The 17,761-nt window shown below is 49.7% G+C and overlaps 1 protein-coding gene across 2 annotated transcripts in view; it reads right to left on the bottom strand.

The window, feature by feature from the left end:
* Nucleotides 1–17,761, bottom strand: part of RARG (retinoic acid receptor gamma) — a 442,759-nt gene that overhangs the window by 342,832 nt on the left and 82,166 nt on the right. The window lies entirely within an intron of this gene.

Raw genomic sequence — 17,761 nt, forward strand, 5'->3', positions numbered from 1 at the left:
CTCCCTTCTGTCCCACAATGAAGGCAATTGCGTGCCCACGAAGTACCGTCTTGTATGCCTCCCACAAACTCGTCAGAGAGGGGACTGAGTATTGATTGTCTTCGAAGTAGCACTTGGTCGCCTTGATGAGGCCTTTACTTATTTTACGATTTTTGAGATACCCAGGGCGAATGGGAAACAATCTTTGGTTTTGTGGGGCAAATGGTGCATAAGCAATGAGAACTGGGGAGTGGTCCGATATACCCCAGGGTAAATGCCTGATCTTTGTCATTCCCAGCATCCCTGTGGCTAACGTGAAGATATAGTCAAGCCTGGAGAGGCTATTATGCACACCAGAATGAAATGTGTATTGCCGTTCTTCCGGGTATCTGATCCTCCATACATCCATCAGTCCGAGCGCGTCCACAAATTCTAATAATCTGCGGGTGGCCCCACCTGTGTCTCTAGGGGGCTGTCGGTCTACGGATGTATTCATGGTGGCATTGAAGTCACCCCCATAATCAGTTCTCCGTTGGGAAGTGCAAGCAGGAATTTCCCTACGTCCTAAAAGGCAGTCTGGTGTAGCATCGGTGGTATGTATACTGACACTATGTTGTACAGCCTACCGTCCCATTGGCAAGTTATTGCCGCAAATCTCCCCTGATCGTCCTTGTGTGACCCAGTCACCATCAAAGGGAAACGTTTGTTAATTAGGATCCCTACCCCTCTGGAACCAGAGGTGAAATCAGAGTGGACTATCATTCTAAAACCCCACCGGTCCAAGGCCTTAACTGACGATACCCGCAAGTGTGACTCCTGGAGGAGTGCCACCGCCGGATTTTTCCGTCTGAGGTAGTGTAGAACTAAACTACGTTTAATCTTGTCCCCCAACCCATTTACATTCCACGAAATCACCGTTAATGGAGGGCCTTGTCTTTGGAAGGTCTGTATCTGCAGGACAGTATCACCGGCTGCTAGGTTCACGTCTGTCATAATTATCATTTACCATTAGTCTACCTTGGTCTGTTTGGAACTTGTCTCCTTCTATGTCATCTAGTCTGATCCTTGCTCTAACATGACACCTTAAAAAAAATTTCTTAACTAAAATAAACTCAATAAACTGACCCCAACCCTCCACCCCCTCCATGCCTCCCTGCATAGCGGACTTAGAACTACCCGCCTCCCCATCTCAGCAGAGTGCTTTAGTCCCATAACTGTGTACTTGCATAAGGGGGGAGAGTCATTCCGTGTCCCCCGCACATCCCCGTTTATGTCCTCGAAGTCTGCTATGTACGATCTGCAACTTGTTCCTTCCCAATCCGGGGTGCAGTTTTTGTGCGTCTCCTTATGCGCTCCCCACAATGTTCGCCGTTCAGACTGTAAGATCAGCGATTCCCCTGCCGACCGGACTGCCTGGCTGCAGGCCGCTGCCATCTCGACAGGACACAAAAGTGTTCTCAAGCATGGCAGTAATGCCCTGGTAGTGTGTTGTGGCTCCTAGCGTGTCATCCAGGATGTCATTCTACGTCGCTTCTGTTTCCAGCGCCATTGCTCGCTCCCATCGCGCTCTTTGTCTCCCTGGGCTGTACAGGTTGTGAGGATTGCTGTCTTTGTCTTGCCCCATGTCTATTGCTTCCTTTGGCCAGACGCCATCCTTCCAGGCAGTCTTGCGCCTCTTCCGGCGATGTGAAGAACCAGCTCTTACCTTCTGCCTCGACTCTTAGCTTTGCCGGAAAGAGCATCGCATATTTGAGTTCTCTATTGCGCAGCTCTCGTTTTACGTCTAAAAAGTTCCGACGCTGCTTAGTGACTGCCGCTGTGTAGTCCGGGTACAATGCGACTTCACTGTTGTCTACCCGCAAAGGGGGATGCGATTCTGGCCACCTGCAGGATTGCATCCCAGTCTCTGAAGTTGAATATTCGTGCCAGAATAGGTCGTGGGGGGGCTCCAGGCTTAGGTCGCCCATCCGGTACTCAGTGGGCTCTTTCCACCGAAAAGAATTTAGAGAGTCCGCGCGGTTGTAGCTGTGTTTGGACCAGTTCTTCTACAAAGAGATCTAGTGCCGGCTCTTTAAACTTTCCGGTACTCCCACCAGGCGTATGTTGTTGCGTCGTGAGCGCCCTTCCTGATCATCCAATTTCTCAGCCATCTGCTTGGTCACAAGCTCTAGATGAAGTACCTGCCGTTGCAGGGTCGCCATGTCCGTCGATAAAGCAGCTGTGGGGTTTTCAACCTCTGTCATCCGAGTGTTCATTTCGGAAACATCTGCCCTAAGTAACGTTATGTCGCAAGATATAGTGCCAATGGAGGCTTGCATTTTTTTTTTTTTTTTAAAAACCTTTATTACAGTTTCAGAGACATACAAATATGGGCCTACAACCAACAGGCCGGCCGCTAATGCACACTATACGCATAGACACATCTTAACAACCACATCGGTGAAGCAATAAGAGAGCTACAGGAGTGCTAATCAACTCAGCCAGCCGCAGCCGCAGTCCATAGACAAGCAAAGAAAGGTTTCATATTTTTAAAGAAAACGAAAAACATCACACACACAAGGCAGAGGAGGTCAATAGCAGTAATATGTGCTCCCCGTAACGAAGGGGTAAACAAACCCAGGGAGAAAGAGGGGGGGGGGGCAGGCAGAAGAAACCAAATGCACATGTCGCAGGAGCATAGAGGAATGCGCGGGCTAGGGAGACAGAGCAGCATCCATCTCTCGCGTCTGGGGCGGGGCGCAAATACCTCCACGATAGGAGTTCCAGGGACCCCACACCTTAATCCACTTCCCAGGCTTGCCTCTCGCCACCTACACCGTTTTCTCTCTGAACATACACCAGTCCATGTGTTCCTTCCACGCTGAGACCGTTGGTGGCCTCTGGGAGCCCCACAGTTGTGCAATGTCGCGCTTCGCTACCATATAGCCCAGAGTCACCCATTGCGTCTGCATCACATTGTAATCAGTCGGCTCCCAGACATTCAGCAAACATCTCCGTGCCTCCGGCAACAAGGCAACATGCGTGACTTCTTCTAACACCACATGCACTCTACCCCAAAACCGAGTCACCTCCGGACACTCCCACAGGATATGGAGGAAAGTCCCCAGCAGTCCACAGCCTCGCTTACACAGACCATCCTCCGAATACCCCATACGCATCAAACCAGGCCCCGTGACGTACACTCTATGAAGTATCTTAAGCGGGACGAAACGCAAGCGGGCCGGGATAGCCACCTCTTTCGGGGAGGCCACCGCTGACACCCAATCCTCGTTGTCAAGTTCCAAACCGTCGGCAATCCATGTCTTCCGCAATGAGGTCAGCAAACCCATTCGATCATTGATAAGCTTCTTATAAATCAGCGAAATGGTGCTATCCGGCACATAGCCGTCCAATACTCTATCTTCCAACGGGGAGGACTCCGGAATGGCCGCAACATCCGGGAATACGGAACACAAGGCGTGATGAACCTGAGCGTACCGAAAGTATTCCCTATCGTTCAACTGATATTCGGTTTTCAGCATGTCGAACGTCTTAAATTTCCCTTTCGTCCAGAGATCCCCTACCTTGCTGATACCAATCATATCCCATTTCTCAAAGCCTTTCGTAGTACACAGATAACCCAAACGCCGGGAAGCGTACAATGGCGTTGCCCGAGTCAAGCGATCCCTCCACCCCATCGCCGCATTGGCCGCATGCCACACCTGCACCGCGACCCGCGTCGGGCCTGTCAATCGCGCATCAAGGGACCCCGAGTATAGTGCTCGATTATAATCCCCGCTTGGCAATAACAATTTGTCCATCTCAAAAGCCGGGTTCAGAGCAGGCCCATACATCCCGTGATTAACAGCAGCCAAATGGGAGGCCCAATAATATCGTTTAATATCAGGGAGAGCGACCCCCCCATCGTACCACGGTAGGGTTAGTTTGGCGAGAGCGATCCGCGGCCGCCCATCCCAAAACAACCGACGCTGAAGACACTCCACCTCCCGAAAATAGCGGGCCGGCACTACGTCCACAGTGTTCTGTAGGGCGTACAAAAAGCGTGGCAGCGACATCATTTTCAACAACGCCGCCCGGCCGAGCGGCGAGAGCGGCAGCCACCGCCAACCCGCCACATCCGCCCTTAGGCGCTGAAGGGGGGGGAGAAGATTCCGCTCATACAGGGCCACCGGGTCTAGGGTTATAAAGATTCCCAAATACTTAAACCCCGACTGCGCAACCTGGATAGGGCACCCCCGCGGAAGGCGGGGGGCCTCCCCGGAGAGAACGTACACACAAGATAATGACCAATCCGGAATTGCGACCAAAGGAGCTCAACACATCCACCAATACAATGAGCGATTTGCGCGGAGATTCAAGATACAAGAGGATATCGTCCGCATATAGAGAGACACGATCCTCGTACTCCGGCGTCCATCTAAGGCCACGCATCGAAGGGTGCCACCGCAGCCACTCCTGCAAGCGCAAAGAGAAGAGGTGACAACGGACACCCCTGTCGCGTGCCCCTACCCAAAGCAAAAGGAGCTGACACCCGTCCGTTGACCACCACCTGTGCCAGTGGGTTATCATAAAGCAATTTCACCCAACCGATGAACCCCGGGCCGAACCCAAACTTCGCCAATGCCGCCCAAATATACGGCCATTCCAAGGTGTCAAACGCCATGGTAGCGTCCAGGGACGCCAGAATGGCCGGCTCACGCATGAATGGCGCTCTAGCGAGGACGCCATGCAGTCGCCGCAGGTTCAAAGCGGTATTGCGATGGGGTATAAAACCGGATTGATCCTGATGGATCAGGTCGCCCACGACCCGGATCAGGCGATTGGCCAGTACCTTGGCAAGGATTTTGGGCTCCGCGTTCAGCAAAGAGATAGGCCTGTAAGAAGTACACCGATCCCGCGGCTTCCCCTCCTTATGGATAACAACAATAGTAGCAAGACGTTGGTCGGGGGGAGGGAGCCCGCCGCCCGTGCCTCAAGGAACATGTCCCGGAGATACGGCGCAATCTTATCTGGGCGCAACTTATATAATTCAATGGGAAGGCCATTAGGACCCATGGCCTTGCCAGAAGCAATAGAGCGAATGGCCAAAGCAAACTCATCCGGCGACGGGGCCGCGTCCATCAATAATTTATCCTCATCAGATAGAGATGGCAAAGCAATGTCTTTAAGCAGCAGGCGAGAGTCTTCCTCCGATCGCTCAGAGACCGGAGAGTAAACCCCGTGAAAATACTCCGCAAAGCAATCAACAATATCACCGGGGTCCGTCACACACACACCATCCACCCTCTCAACAACCGGCACCACTCGACTCGCTCTCTCCTTCTTATCCAACCAGGCAATCAACTTCCCCGCCATATCACCCATATCGTACAAACGCCCCTGTTGCTCCCTGCTCATACTCTTAGCAGATTCAGTAACCAGCGCCTTGTAGTCGGCCTGTTTAAGCCCCAGCACATGCAGTCTGTCATCCGTAACACCTTGCTCCAAATCGATCTACAACTCGGTGATCTCATTTTCTAGTCGAACCACCTCTTTCGCCTCGCATTTTTTGGTATGGGAGATGAGAGACAGGGCCTGGCCCCGGAGCACAGTCTTAAAGGCCTCCCAAAGGGAGACGGCGGAAGACACCGACCCCACGTTGTCGTTAAAATAGTGTTCCAGGGACCTAACCAGGTCTGCACGGATCGTGGGGTTTCGTAGGTACCAGGGGTTGATCGGCGCCACCCTCCCCACCGCCCCCATGGCGATATCTAAGTGTAGCAAAAGAGGGGAGTGATCAGATATACCGCGGGCCAAGTGTCGCACCTCCCCAATCATCCCAGCTTGGGCCGCAGGCACTAGCATATAGTCAAGCCTCGAAAGACTACCGTGGGCCCCGGAGTGGAAGGTATATTGTGCTTGTCCAGGGTGTTTCAACCACCAACAATCTATCAGTCCCAGGGTATCCAGAAAGCCCCCCAGCCAATTCTGGGCCCGAGGGAGGTCCCTAGGGGGGTGTCGATCTTCAACTCCGGAAACCACTGCGTTAAAATCCCCCCCTAAGACCAAAAATCCCCCCGGAAGCCCAAGTAGCAGGCGCCCCAAATCAGCAAAGGTGGCCGTCTGCAGGCCCGGCGGCACGTAGACAGTAACCAGCGAAATCAACTTACCCTCCCATCTCCCCACCAGGGCAGTGTAGCGCCCTCTGTCATCGTGGAGCACCTCATCCACCTCCAACGGGAGCGAGGTCCTAACTAAAATGCCCACTCCCCCTCGAGGCAGAGGTGAAACCAGAATGGGCCAGGAGGCGATATCCTCGCCTGTTCATGGCATGGAAAGAGTTCCCTATGAGGTGCGTCTCCTGCAGAAACACAATGTCAGGCGAAATACGTTTCAAGAACTGCAGGACCACCCCCCGCTTTATCCTGTCCCCCAGCCCATTCACATTCCATGAAAGAAGTCTCAACCCCTTACCCCCCATCCCCCCAGTACAAAATATCCCCCTCCCGGAGAGCACAATCATAATAACACAACAGAGAACATTACCCCGCCTTGTGATGCAATCAAACAAACCCCAACCCCACCCCATCAACCCCAACAAAACTCCCCCCTCCCTGCACCCCTGCGTGAGCTCAAACAGCCCCCCCAACGTGCAGTGTGCCTGTCGCCCCAATATGAAACTCACTACAAAGAAGACAAGAAAAACCCCAGAAGGAGGAAAGGGCCCCAGCAAGCCCCCCGCAACCTCCAAATACCAAAGGGCAAAGTGTTACAAACTGGAGTCCAGTGCAGCCACAGGTGCAAAACGTTACCAGTCTGGTCCATAGCCAGGATCCTAGTTCTATTCCTGCTCTGTCGAGCTCTCTCCGCTCTCCGCAATCCGACCTTCCCGACCTCGACCCCTAGGTAGGGCATCCAGCCATTCTCCAACCGCCTCCGGCCGGTCAAAGAAATGCGAGCGACCCTCTAACTCAACCCGCAGCCTAGCCGGGAATGGCATCGCATATTTCAGCTCCATGTCCCTCAAGCGCCGTTTGATGGCCAAAAATCCCAACCGTTGCTTTTGAACCGCTTGCGTGAAGTCTGGGTAAAAGCTAACATTAGAGTTCTCAAACTTTAATGGCCCAGCCACACTCGATGCCGGAAGGATAGCATCTCTGTCCCTCAAGCGCCGTTTGATGGCCAAAAATCCCAACCGTTGCTTTTGAACCGCTTGCGTGAAGTCTGGGTAAAAGCTAACATTAGAGTTCTCAAACTTGAATGGCCCAGCCACCCTCGATGCCTGAAGGATAGCATCTCTATCCCGAAAATTAAAAAGTCGGGCAATGATAGGCCGCGGGGGAGCACCCACCTTGGGCGCACCACCCGGAATCCTGTGGGCCCGTTCCACAGCGAAGAACTTGCTCAGTCCCGTGGGTGCTAGATGAGTCACCACTAGATCCTCCACAAAAAGATCCGCAGCAGACTCCTCCGACCGTTCGGGCACCCCAATAATACGGACATTATTCCGCCTGGCCCTGCTTTCGGAATCCTCAAGGCGACGATCAGTCAGGTCACTGGCAAGCCGCAACCTCCGCACCTCCGTCTGCAAAGCGGCCACATCCACAGTTAGGCTCGACGCCGCTTGAGTCAATGAGTCGACCCGGTCATTTGTTTTGGACAGGTCCGCTCTGACCAAATTCACATCAATCAACACCGAGTCCAATTTATTAGCCAGGGTATCAAATTGCTGGTTCACAGTCGCCTTCATCTCCTCAATGGCCCCCATGACATCCAGCAGAGTCAATTCGGACGATGCGCCCGAGGCCGCCTTGGCCGCTCAGGCGATTTATGTGATCCACTAGGGGATCCCTTTGGCTGCGCATAGCGGTCCATGTTATTGGCCTGGGTATAAGCTCCCCTCCGGGTAGACTTGGGTTTCAGCTTGTCGCCGTCCACTCTCGCCGCCATCACCAGCGACCACCAAGGTCAGCACCCTCCAGCCCCCGGAGGAAGGCCAGGCGACCAATGCAGGAGATCCGGGCCACCAACTGAAATAGGCCCGTTTACAGTTCGAGAATCAGGCCATGCGCTCCGTCCTCGGCGCTGCTTACCCGAAGTCCCGACGTCAGTTTCCGCAGATCAACTCGAAACCGAAAGTGAAAGCACGGGGTCCGGGGCAGGCCCAGACTGGCATGCCGCTGTTGTTCACTTCGCACCCGGGCACCTCACCAACTCGAGTTCGGGACCAAGGCCGGAGAAGGCCGCAAACTTCAGATCGCCACCAGTCCGGTTCCCGGAGTCCGATTTCGATTTGGAAAACGAGTGGCACCTTAGCGCAAGATCATAGACAAAAGCCCCTCTAAAAAACCAGGATTATGACAGGATAGACGTGGGAGGTTGCGGAGGCCCTCGGGAGCCACAAGCCTACGCGGCCATCTTGGTTGCGCGCTAGGCTCCTCAGGCTTGCATTTTTTGAAGAGTGGCCATCACATCCTGTATCTCCTTTGGTTTTGCTGCTGTTGGCTGTTGGTCACGCTTGGGGACATGCCTGGCGTGTCATGCTGCTCTTTGGTGAAAGCATATTTGTCTATACGATTGCTCTGCACCGAGCACTGCCCTCTGTTGCTCATGGCGCTCTCAGTCTTAGGTGGGCAGACCCCGTCTCAGTGGCGCAAGAGGGGGCGCTCCCGTTGCTTCCTGACTGTATTGGGCTCGTACTGAGCGCGATCTATCTACTGCTTCTTCTGATGGCTGGCATTTGGCTTTGCTCTTCAATAAATAAAGTGCGGCGCCATGATCGTGTTTTGCGTCACTCAGTCCAGAGCTCACTTCTCCCCCCCCCCCCCCCCCCCCCTGGGAATTCAGCCTGCGACGATTGGTAGGGGTTGTAACTCAGTGGACTGGGATGGTTAGATCTTGCAGTTCGCCAGCAATTTATCTCTGTGGCCTCGCCGCCGGTCCAATCTCCAGTAGGCCGGTGTTTTCTCTCTGCTGGTAGAGACCCAGTATATCAACTGATCACCATGCCAGCCTTTGCGTGGGGCTTCCCCAGTTTGTAATTTGTTGCCTCCACTCCGCTCAGCGGTGCATTTGTGTTGCCTGGTGGCCTTCACTGCTCCCCCGCCCTACAGTTTCTTTTTGGCCGCCCCGCTGTTCCTACTACCTGACTCTGAGGCTGTGTGCTGCTTTATGTACTCTGTGGCCATTATTGGTTCCAGGGGACCGCCCCTGCCAGACTGCTATGGGCCGTGTCAATATGCCTCCCGGTGTGGTGCTTCTCGTGATAGCGCGGCCCCTGTGCTCACCTCTCCACTGCCGCTGCACTATGCCAATGTATTCAGCCTCCCGCTGGGCTCACAAGCCCGTTCTGGCCCCGCTGCTATGCCGATGTTCCAGGACCCTCCACCGCGGTGTTGGTAGCACTCCGGGCGGCTGATGCGTCGATTCTGTGCTTCCTGCACCTTGCAACTGCGCTTCTTCCGTGGCTCCTCGCGCACTGTGGCGATCATGCCTCCACTGTGGGCAGCTACTGCGAACACTTCAGGTCCCGGCTCCGCTCCTGGGTCTAGGCCTTGGCTCCTCCCCCAGGTCTCCGGCAACTCCGGTAGTGCTTTTACACCCGCTAAACTTCGGTAAAAGCCGCACAATGCTCTACTATGCACCCGTCACCAGTTTCTCGACGGTGCAGATGCCGGATAGATGTCAGGATTGCCGGGGATCGCTCGGTGGTCACCGGAGCTCTCTTAGGCTGCGGCCATCATTGCTGGTAGCTAGCCATGCCCCTTCGACATCAGCCTTCTTGAAGCAGTGATCAGGGACAGACAAAAGGACAGGCTTGCCCTAGAAATTTCCTCACAATGAACAAAAGAAATTGCATTGCCACCCCTCGCCCTTACCATCATTCAAATGGTATTGCTCAGGAAGAACTAATAGCAACACTTTGCTAACAAAATCTTCAACGAATTTCTAAAGGTAGCACTATCTCCATCCTCCTCACTTCAGTGTCTGGATCTCCACCCTCTAGCTACAGAAATGTAGGCAATGCACTTCCACTGTCTAGGGAAGCTGTCCTCATCTTCCATCTTGTGTCTTACTAAACCAAGGGGATCCAAATTGAACTCTACTGGATTCATGTACAAGGGATGTCAGCGATAGGTTCTTAGTCTTCAGATAACAGTAGACCTTTATAGGAGAGAAGTCAGTACACCACACTCACTGTGACAAAAGACCTAGTCACATTATAATCATAAAACACAATACGCTGCCACCACTGCTTTACGTGATGCACCCCTGACAGGCACAGTAATCCACTGTTTTCTCTGGGCAGGCTTGGTGTGCCCCTCCAGGTCACATGACAGGCCCTGTGCCTTACAGTGGACTGTACGTACTAAAACATTTTCCCATAGACACAGATTGGGTAAAACCATTTGATACATCTGGCTCAATGGTAGGGATAGGTCTATGTCTCTCCGCTCAAACTAGATACTAGATTCACATGCAGCAGGGCATCTAAGGCAGGTGCCCACTCCTGTTCACTATCCTGGAGACATTTCTGTCTCAATAGAGCCTCAGACCAGAGACGAGGTACATCTCCGGAATGAGAAGCGCTGGTCCTGACAGCAGGCTGTGGAGTTCCATACAGTAAGCAATGGAGGCCTGCAGAGAGCGCCTAGAAAGTGTGTGGTATTGGCTTCCAGTGTGAGAACGAGGGCCTGTAGAAAGGCAGTGGTTATGTGAAGAGTAGCCGACCAAAGCTTAGAGTGGTCATTGGGGAACCAGAGAAATATGAAGGCTTCAAGAGTGTGAAAAGGAGAGCTCCCAAATGAGATCTAGAGAGAGGGTGATGGAGGCCTTGATAATGGGGGTCGTGGGGTGGTGAGTGGATGATGGAGGGTCGTATGTAAATGCTGTGTGAATTGAAACCTTGAGGATTTGTGAAGGATGACTGGAAAATGGGAAATAAAACTTGGAGAGCAGATGAGGGAGGAAGATAAAGTTGGTGATGGAGGCCTTCAAGGGGGAGAGGGGATGGTCTGGAGCAGTTTGCGTAGGCATGGAGAGTATGCCTTGTAGGCTTGAAATTAAGTTAGGAAGGCCTGCAGAGCAGGCTAAAACACCTGGAGAACAGAAATCAAAAACCCAGAGTGACAGTAGCTTGGAGAGTACAAAAAGGAGACATTCATAGTAAAGGCTGCAGAATAGCGACCGAGGCCTTGAGAGTTGGCGATAGAGTCCCGGAGACTGGTTAATGTGGATCTACATAATGGGTTAAGGAGGCCTGGGAAATTGTTGACTTAGCTGTGGAAAGCTGATACTGGAAATATGAAGAGCGGATAAAAAATGCTCGGAAATAGTCGGTAGAGGGCTTTGGTATGAGGCTTGGAGAGCAGGTGAAAGAGGCCTTGAGTTTGGGTTATGGGGAACTCGCAGTGGAGACATGAAGAATTGGTTAAAGAGGCTTGATAAATAGATAATTAAACACTGGAAAGCAGGAGGCAGAACTGAAGATTTGGCAAGTAAGGTCTGGAGTTTGAGTTATGGAGGTCTGTAAAATAAGTGATTGAAGCCAGAAGAATGGACAGTGGAGTCATTTAGAGGGAATCTGGAGATTGTTGAGTCCTAGATGCATGGAGCATAGTTTATAGATACCAAGACAGTGGTTGAGAGAGGCTTGACAAACTGTAAATAGAGGCGAGAGAGTGAGTTAATGGCCTGTTGCTTCTTCTTTGTCAAGTCTACCTTTGTGAAACTGTAATCCTCTATTGGAATGCTTCCAGGACTCCAGGGCTCTGGGTGTTAGGTGGGGCTGGATTCTCCCGGACGGAATTGGCAAGAAATCTTCCACACAATAACATATCTGGGCATGCAGATGGCATCCTGATGCAGTCACGTCTCAGGCTCCATCACAAGCATTCTCGCTTCGCTCTCTGCTCGAGTCACCTCTTACATCTCTTTCACATGGCATTTCCATAGTAAGGTAATACTAGACAGCCACTAGCGGCTCCTTCAACAAATGGTGTCAAATCATTTCCGACAGAGGTTCATACATGTTGGCGCATTGGTATAGCCCCCACAGAAGTCAAAGAGGGACTGGAACTTTGAGGTATCACCTTCTTCTGTGCACTGCAGGAGGCAGTACAGCAAAGAATCAGTTTCTGTAGGTGACAGGCATCGGGGAAAGTAAACAGTGCAGGCATGGTGAGCTGTGGGGATGAGCACTCAGAGTTTGGTCAGAAAGCTGAGGTTCACACCGGGCATCTTAGCTCTCCAACTGAGTGGCCCATTCTCTCTCTCCAGCCTACCATGGTTCTTTTCCGGGCCAATGGTCATACACACAGTTTGGCTGACAGGGCCAGCAATATCTGGATAGTGACCATAAAGTTATGTGAAAGCCTCATAGTAAATGACCATACAGGGTTTTCCAGATATGAGGTTGGGATGCACATCATTTTTCTGCCATTGAAGGTGCTCAGTGGTTCCAGTGGGCTGGTTGTAGTTGGGAAGTTGAAAGAAATGGGGCAGAGTGTATGGACGGCTAAATATCTTTAATGACAAGAGGATGAGGTAGTGAGTGAGTGTGGTGGGGGCAAAAGAGAGAGAGTGCACGTAAATCGTGTAGTATTTCACTTTCATCTCATAGTATCTGCTCCTCCATGCATGCAAGGGCCACCTTGGGCACAATGACCAGTGCCAAATTAGATACAACTAGTCAACTAGTCTGCTTCAAAACAATTTACACTTTTGTGCCTGGTTGTGTCCGAGTGCTACCAGGAGATCAGCTTTCTCTGATTCTCGAAACATTTAGTCCGTGTTGTTCCTGCAGTCATTCCTCTGCTTCCAAGTTCTGCACCAAGTAAATTTGTGGCCTGTCAGTCCTCCTGTGTCCGGACCTTCAGCTATGTTCTGTCTCTTGGGAGCTTACATAAGTCTGGGTGCCATTAGCCACGTGGCACATATCACACTGCCTCCAACCACTTCATCTGGTTAAGGTCTGTACCCAGCCCTTGCTCTCCAGCCAGCAGGTTCAGGTTATGAAGGTTGCTGGTGCAAATCCAAAGTTTCGAGCTCAACACCCTCAGAAATAAAAAATATAGCTGAGGTGTGGGGATTTGCATGTTTGGATCCTCAGCCCCAGCCACTCCCTAGTTTACTTAAGGTTTCTCACTTACAACTAAACATCTATCAAATGAGTTGTCATTTCCAAGCTTTTCAAAATATCACAATCCTTAAGAGTAAAAAGTGGGATGTAGTAGCAAGGACTTTACATTAGTTCTCTCCCTTGTCATACTCTTGCTGCTTCGATTCATCCGCACCAGGGTTGGACTTGTGAACTGAAAGCTTCCCTGGCAAAAATGCTTAAATGAATCAGCTCTCCCCCTTTATCTCCTTATACAATCTCTTTCCTTTCCTTTCATCCATCTATTCTCTCTCACTCTGCTTTCCTCTCCCTCTTCTCCCTCTTGGATCGCTTTCTCTCTACCTTATTCCTTTCTCTCTCCCTCACTCTCTTTGGGGCATATCAGCAAGGTGAGGCGATAGAATTATCGCCGCTTTTGCGGCAGTTTTCGGCCGAAAAGCGGCGATAATTTTATCACCTAATTAGCAAGCTCACGCTAACGCGTGAAAACTTGCGTTAGCGTAGGAGTTCCTAACACCCAGATTTGCCTTTCTAATGAGATGCAAAGTGGGCGTTCCTGACCTGACATGACAGGAGACCCACGCTATGAAGCATAGCGGCAAGAAAAGTAGCGATAACCCCTGTTATCGCTACTTTCCTTACGCCTGCTTCAGGACTGACTTAGGGATGATATCCTATGGAAGGTTGATATCATGGCTAAGTTTGTGGGGCCCTATCAACAAGCTAATGCCACATTGCGTGGGATTATCGCTGGGTTTCCAGCGATAATCTCACGTTAGGCAGTTAGCGTGAGGATTTTTATCGCTTTTGAGATAAGCGTTGCTAATAGCACGCTATCTCAGCGATAAAAATCCACGCTAGCCAGCGATAATTATCCTAGCGCTAAGTGCGCTTAGCGATAATTATCGCCGGTTGTTGCTGATATGCCCCTTTGTCTCTCCTTCTTGAAGCCTGCTGCAAATCACCCGGGGAGCTGGAGAAAATGACAAAGGCACCAGGAGCAGCCCTGAGCTTTCAAAACTGTCCTCCAAGGGCTCCAGCCCACTGGGGGGATGTCTGGTGGCATATGAGGCCTGTCTGGCCCTGATCTGCACGAAACATCTTCTGTCTGACAGAAGCCTTTGGAAGCTATGATGCTAGACAGGCTGAGCCTGCTTACACATATTCTTTGTCTATCTTAGCTCTGAGTCTCACTAAAGAAACAGGCATGTCTTTCTCTCCCCCACTCACTCAGCGAGGCTGCCTCGGTACAAAAGAGAGGCACGTTTAAGCACTTACCACTGGAAATTAAATGCAGTGCACTTACATAGAAATAGAAGCGCTCCTTTATGGAGCCTTTCCAGCTCGCTTCTCATTTTAAGGGAAGCACATTCTGTGGGAACTTGGTTAGTGAATTCTCAATGTTCAGTGTCAGAATACCAGCAGTCAAGTGATCAGAAAAAGGAAGATGGCTATGCAAAAAGAGGCGTGATATGTCGCAGGAAGTTTAGAGTATGGGCGGGTTTGGCTAAGGGGTTAGTGGTTGAGTTAGGCTAAGTATGAGATCTAGGCTGATGGTCAATGTAAGGCTTGTGGTTAGGATTAGGTTTATGGTTAGGGTTAGAATTAGGTTTATGGTGTGCCAGTTTCAGTGCCATAATTAGCCTTATGATTTGTGTTACAGTTAGGTTTAGTATTAGTGTTGATGAAGACGTAGAGGTTAAACAGGTGGAGTGGTTTCAATGTAGTGTTTAGTTACATCATATGCCACTGTAGATCGATGTATTGAGTCATATACTGTGTTATTTAGAGGTGGGGGACCTTGAAGTAGCAACTTATAATGCATAAGTGTCCTGATGTTTCCAAACCACGGTTTAATGGGGTCCTGACATAATTGTGACAATAGTTGGCATAGTTTGAACATGTTGACATGAATGTGCCCTTTTCTTGTATCATGCAGGCCATAGGATAAACGTAGGCATTATTGGCATGTTGTAATCTTGATGGGGTATAAAAGTGGCAATGTATAGCGTATAATGGTCATCCCATGTATGACGGTTCTCATCCTCTGCCTATTTATTCCACAGGATGATTGTGTGAGTCTGTGGAATGACATGGGACTGGAAGGAGCAGGGTGGAACATGAAAGGACGTTGAATGTAGAAGGAATGAAAAATGCTTTATAAAGTTTGAAAAAATACATCTGCGTTGAATTGCATATACACATTTTATGACCTACCTGTAATGCCTAGCTTTTAGCCAATTTTTAGGCAAATTGTGCTGAAAAATGCACTATTTTGATTACATTTTTCAAAGTTTTCTTGCAGACTGCCTACCCTGTAACAGTTCTGGTGAGGTTAAACCTACACAGGATAAACGTATTGGAATACTTCATTAGTGCCTCATCAAACTAGCCGATATATGTGACATTTGTGTTTAAAAATGTGTCATTTGGCCGTGTTGTGTAGTCAAAATATTTTGTTGGCGGAGAAACCTGCCGAACTCCCAGTGTTGTAAGTAAGACTTACTCCTTTCATTTGCATCCCCTGTACATCATGTTTTCATGCCCCATCTATTTCAAAGTACCTGAAGCCCCTGTCTGTTCACCGCCTTGCCCTTTACTTGAGAAAGCCCTTAACTTCTGAGCATCAGGCACTGATGTTTGGAGTCTTGGAATTCATACACATATCTTCCTAACAACAAGGTCTTAGACATAGACAAAGACCTGCATAATGTCAATGTATTTTACTTTATCGATTCTATCATTACACATAACATCTCTATACAGTGTCTATGGTAGAGCGGTTTTAGATCTGGGTCTCAGGCACAAATGATAGTCTTAACTATGGAAGAGAGGTTCTCAGCACAGAGGCTTCGTGCACAGACTTTCCAGTCAAAGACCCTTCTAGCACAAAGATTTCCAGACTCGGACCATAAACTCAATGCATTAGGGACAGACTTTACTTCTTGCTGACGCAGACCCTCTTAATCTGAGGGCCTTGTGCGCAAAGCTTTCTAGGCTCTTATACTGTGAGAGACACTTTGCAACAACCCTGGCCTGCTTGTCGATGGTGAACATTAACACACCCATTCAGTGTGTAACAGTAATTCTGACATTGAGCTGTGTTTGCTCCAGTTTCTGAGTCAGTTGCAAATAGATCTTCTACCTTGGGTTTTTGGCACTGCACATTCCTCTAAATATTACCTGTAGAAATAATCATGGGCAAAATGGTGTAAAAAGTGTAATACTATGCAGTAATACTGGCTGGGAAGATCGGTTCTGCATGTTATTACCAACTTTGCAATGCGAATCCGAATGAGGTCCAGAAAATTCTGGGATAATTCTATTCACATGCAGTTACGTTATTTCCCCGGACGGTCTTTGTGACAGGTATTTTGGATCTATTCAGAATTAGGAATTGAGAGTGCGCACTCATGTTTCTGTTCTTACTTCCACGAGGTCAGAGAAAATGTCCCTCTTTTTGACTGGGTCAGTAACGCGAATTCAGCTTTAAGAGAGAGTTTGCCCCTGAATCGTAATTATTAATTTTGCTAAAATGCCAAACTATTCAGTGACTTTCCTCACACAAATCCAGCTAGGTAAAACCTGGCAAGATTTGTGTGGAGAAAAAACACAACATTCTGAGTTTCACAATTCAGAACAAGGGTAAATATGGGGTATCATCGTGGTAGCCATAATTCCGACCAACAGAACTCATAATAATGCAAAATGCCGAACCCAAGAAAACCAATGTTAGTAATTCTCCTTGTGTTATTACTGCTTCATTTTCCTTCACACTGGGAATGAGCACTGTTGTCAGCAACGCACAGACCCATCCACTTCTGATAACGACTGCAAAGGAATATAGTTCAACCAATGGCGGGGTTGCACGTAAATTGCCATATAACTTATGGCTACGCTAGAATTTCAGTGGCTGTCTTTGGCGAAGTTAGGATATTACTGTTTCCGCATTGTACATTATAAAGGAATTATATATTTTCGGTGGGCTCACTGTAAAATGTTACTTCCTCTGCATCTCAGTGGAGACTCGCTCATCCCAAATATCACTATACTTCTGCAATGAGCCTCTCTAATCTCCCATATCACCCTTCTTGTACCCTTAAATGGAGCCTCTCTGTCTATATCTCTGTCCTCATACCCTTCATGGAGTGTCGCTAAGTGCCAATATCACTGTTCCTTGTACCCTTCCTTTGGTGGAGTGTCTTTAGGAGTATTATAATTTCCCAAACCATGTAACTCCTCGAGAGATTCCCTATTAGCATTTTTCTAATTCTGTAAACCAATGTCCTTGTACTTTTCAGTGGAGACTCTCCAAGTCCCAATCCCAATGACCTCGTACCATCCATTCAGTGGAGTCTCTTAAAAGTTACACTCATTTCTCATATTGGTGGACGTATACTATTCACTGGAGTCTCTTCAATTCCACATATGAATGTCACTGTACCCTTCAAATAAGCGACTGTCATTCCCCATAGCAAAGACCCTGATCCCCTCCGGTTCAGTCCATCACTGGCCTCCTATCCTTCAATTGAGCGTATCATTAACCCCACGCTGTAGTCCTTGTAAACATTCTGCTCTCCTTCAATACCAGGTTAGGTCCCACCTCGCTTCGGTTCACCCCATGCCTCCTCCAGGCTCTCAAACATATCAAACACAAATTAAGGGTACAGATTAGATTACTTA

This window comes from Triturus cristatus, chromosome 4_1 (assembly GCF_964204655.1).
Source record: "Triturus cristatus chromosome 4_1, aTriCri1.1, whole genome shotgun sequence".
NCBI lineage: Eukaryota > Metazoa > Chordata > Amphibia > Caudata > Salamandridae > Triturus > Triturus cristatus.